Genomic DNA, 4,443 nt, shown 5'->3' with positions numbered 1-4,443 from the left:
TTTGGTGATAGATGATCGCTCAAACTTTGGTAATAGACAATCCCTCAGACTTTGGTAATAAATGATCCCTCAGACTTTGGTGATGTATGATCCCTCGGACTTTAGAAATAAATGATCTCTCAGACTTTGATAATAGATTCAGACTTTGGTAATAGACAATCCCTCAGACTTTGGTAATAAATGATCCCTCAGACTTTGGTAATAAATGATCCCTTAGACTTTGGTGATAGATGATCCCTCGGACTTTAGTAATACATGATCCCTCAGACTTGATAATAGATTCAGACTTTGGTAATTGATGATCCCTCAGACTTTGGTGATAGATGATCCCTCAAACTTTGGTAATAGACAATCCCTCAGACTTTGGTAAAAAATGATCCCTCAGACTTTGGTAATAGATGATCCCTCAAACTTTGGTGATAGATGATCCCTCAAACTTTGGTAATAGACAATCCCTCAGACTTTGGTAAAAAATGATCCCTCAGACTTTGGTAATAGATGATCCCTCAAACTTTGGTGATAGATGATCCCTCAAACTTTGGTGATAGATGATCCCTCAAACTTTGGTAATAGACAATCCCTCAGACTTTGGTAAAAAATGATCCCTCAGACTTTGGTAATAGATGATCCCTCAAACTTTGGTGATAGATGATCCCTCAGATGGAATGAAAGTTATACATATTTTGGTATATAAAAGACCACTGGGGGGGGGGGGTAGGGGGGGGGTTAATTTTTATACAAGTAGGTGAGATTTTACTGATGGAAAATGTATCGTCTCTTAGGTGGTAATATCGATTTGTCTGTTTTGAGTTCCCGATTACTTTCACTTCTGAAGAAGTTTTGTGATTAATTTTTCATCTTTAATCCGTAAACAATGCTCGTAACGTAATTTTTTTAATTTGTAAAAATTGCTCGTGACGCAATTTTTCAATATATAAAAATTGGTCGTAACGCAAATTCTATAGACCTAAGAAACCACATTGTTTTAACTACATCACCTAACAATTCCTATTTCATGAGACCAAACTCATAATTTTTTTTTTAAATTGTATAAAGGGTGGATAAAAATAAGTTATCGCTTTCTATAAAGACGATCATCATTAGAAATCATAACAAAACTAGGATTCTTCAGACAGACAAAGTTTCATAGATGAAGTTGGAAGTTTCTAGACTGACTTAGCCAGTGGCACTGTGCCCTCGCTAGGTGGAAAACATGACCCAATATTATGTCATAATCATTACATTTCATCGAGCGATGTAAAATGCCAATAATTGGATACAATAACTTCTGTCAAACTGAGAAATGGTGATCCTTGCATTGTTATTGACGTTAGGTGCTAAAAAAAAAAAAAAAAAAAAAAAAAAAAAAAAAAAAACCGTTAAATCGACATTCATTATTACTTTTTTTTTCTCTCTTATATTTGTCGGCTGCTTCATCTCTATCTATCATTATTTATTTATCTTGTGCTGCTTTCTTTGTAATTCAGTTTCCATTCATGTTCGTATATTCACATGAATTTTAAATTTTCAATAATAATAATAATAATAATAATAATAACAATAATAATAATAACAATAATAATAATAACAACAACAATAATAATAATAATAATAATAATAACAATAATAATAATAGTAATAATAATACTAATAATAATAAGAATAATAATAACAATAATCATAATAATAATCATAACAATAATAATAATATAATAATAATAATAATAATAATAATAATAATAATAATAATAATAACAACAATAATTATTAATAATAATAACAATAATAATGATAATAATAATAACAATAATAATAACAATAACAACAATAATAATAACAATAATAATAATAATAAATAATAATAATAATAACATTTATAATAACAATAATAATAATAACAACAATAATAATAATAATAATAATAATAATAATAATAATAATAATAAACACAACTTGTGTGTCAGTTGATGTAATAAAGTATTGATAAGGTCATTAAACATGACATTGATGAAAAGCAATAAATTGAATAATAATTCTAATAACTAAGCAAAGGACCAACATTATACTTAACAGGAGAGAGAGAGAGAGAGAGAGAGAGAGAGAGAGAGAGAGAGAGAGAGAGAGAGATTGGTATGTTAATAGGTTAAGACACAAAGAACTATATATAGTTATCCAATTGAAGTCTTAGTAAAATATGTTTCAGTATTGAGATAACAGTTGTACAAATCACTATAGTCAATTCTTTTTAGTGAGGCAGATTTACACCGACTAGCAGGGGGTGCCCTTTTAGCTCGGAAAAGTTTCCTGATCGCTGATTGGGTTGGACAAGATAACTCTAATCAATCAGATAGCAGGAAACATTTCCGAGCTAAAAGGGCACCGCTGCGAGTACGTGCAAATTGGCCTCATTAAAAAGAATTGAGTATAGACATCGCTCAGATCAGAATAACTTTTAGAGACAGATGATAAAGACCATATCTGAATTATAATAATTAATATCATAAATATCAACATCTCACTACGAACGAACCCAAAACTTAGAGATAGAGTAAGTCAATGCAATTAATCCATAAAGTTCACTTCTGTAGTGAGGTAGAAATGCATTTCTCGTGACCTAGTCATTTTGTGTTCGAGTTAAAATATAATTATCATTACTTCCTCGGAAATAAAATGTCGATATGCAAATCAATACTTTAATTAAGTGGTAGTCTAGCTAAACACAAGTTTATAAAAAATAATTGATCGTCCCAAATATACAGAAGTTATAAAAACATAATTGACCGTCCAGCTATACAAAAGTTATAAAACATAATTGATCGTCCATATATACAGAAGTTATGAAAAAATAATTGATCGTCCAGCTATGAAGAAGTTAAAAAAAAATTATTGATCGTCCAGCTATAAAGAAGTTCAAGAATAATTTATCGTTAAGCTATAAGTTGAAAAAATCATTGATCGTCCAGCTTTAAAGAAGTTGAAAGAATAATTTATCGTTCAGCTATGAAGAAGTTAAAAAAAAATCATTGATCGTCCAAATATAAAGACGTTGAAAGAATAATTGATCCTCCAGCTATAAAGAAGTTAAAGAATAATTAATCGTTCAGTTATACAGTTTAAAAATAATTGATCGTCCAGCTATACACAAGTTATACAGCAGTTATAAAATCGACGCATATTTCATGGATTATAATAAAAGAAATAGTTACACTTGTTAAAATACATCATACATTAATGGTTCTATTCAAATCGTAATAGCTTCGAGGGCCTCTTCATTACCTCTTACCGCTTATAAAAAGACGGCAAGATTTGGTACGAGAACCTAAAACATTTAGTTTAAACTGAAGACAATGAAGGGATATAAATATAAAACCATTTTTTTTTTCCTGAAGATGTTTCGAAAACATTAGTTAAAAAATGATAATTTTTTTAGGCTGATCCCTGAATCTAAGGTTAATTGGATGTTTCAGTCAGGTTTTTTTAAATTCAAAAGCAAGGAAAAGATAAAAAAAAAAAAACTACGATTACAAAAATATTAAAAATAATTTGAGAACTCTATGCAATTGCCACAGATGTTTTAGTATGTTTTTTCTTAGTTTAAAAGCAATGAAAAGAATAAAAAATGCCATTACACATTACAAAATATAAAAAGAATTTGAGACCTCTTTGCAAATACCGCAGAGATGCGAGCGTCAAAAATGTGTCAGATCTGACAGACAGATTTTAAATGTAAAATGTCATAGAGAGAAGCATTCATTTTCACGAATTAAAAAAGGAAGGACGTTTTCTTTTTTCTTTTTTAAAGGGGGGGGGGGACTGCGTAAAAAGTCAAAAGGAGCCTTCAGTTATGGTCACTGGAGTGAATGATAGTCGACGGATTGAAGTAGAACCGGGATTGGCAGACTTGCCAAAACACAAACAAGAACACATCAGGGGTATAAAGGGATTTCCATACATGAATTGAAAATGAGTTTCGATTGAGAGAGAGAGAGAGAGAGAGAGAGAGAGAGAGAGAGAGGAGAGAGAGAGAGAGAGAGAGAGAGAGACCATGTTGACATACAAAAAGCTATAAAAAAGAGATAAAAGATAAACGGAAAAGCAATACAGTAGCTAAAAGGAAGGTGAAGGGAAAAGAGAGAGAGAGAGAGAGAGAGAGAGAGAGAGAGAGAGAGAGAGAGAGAGAGGAGGGAGAGAGAGAGAGAGAGAGAGAGAGAGAGAGAGAGAGAGAGAGAGAATGGTAAGTCACCAGGTAGAGACACTAAAAGCTATTAAGAGAGATAAGAGAGGTAGACGGAAAAACAATATAACAGCTGGGAGAGAGAGAGAGAGAGAGAGAGAGAGAGAGATGAGAGAGAGAGGAGAGAGAGAGAGAGAGAGCGGTAAGTCACCAGGTAAAGACACAAAAAGCTATTAAGAGAGATTAAAAGAGGTAGACGGAAAAAAACA

This window comes from Palaemon carinicauda, chromosome 21 (genome assembly GCF_036898095.1).
Source record: "Palaemon carinicauda isolate YSFRI2023 chromosome 21, ASM3689809v2, whole genome shotgun sequence".
NCBI classification, from domain to species: domain Eukaryota; kingdom Metazoa; phylum Arthropoda; class Malacostraca; order Decapoda; family Palaemonidae; genus Palaemon; species Palaemon carinicauda.
This window is presented reverse-complemented; position numbering follows the sequence as displayed.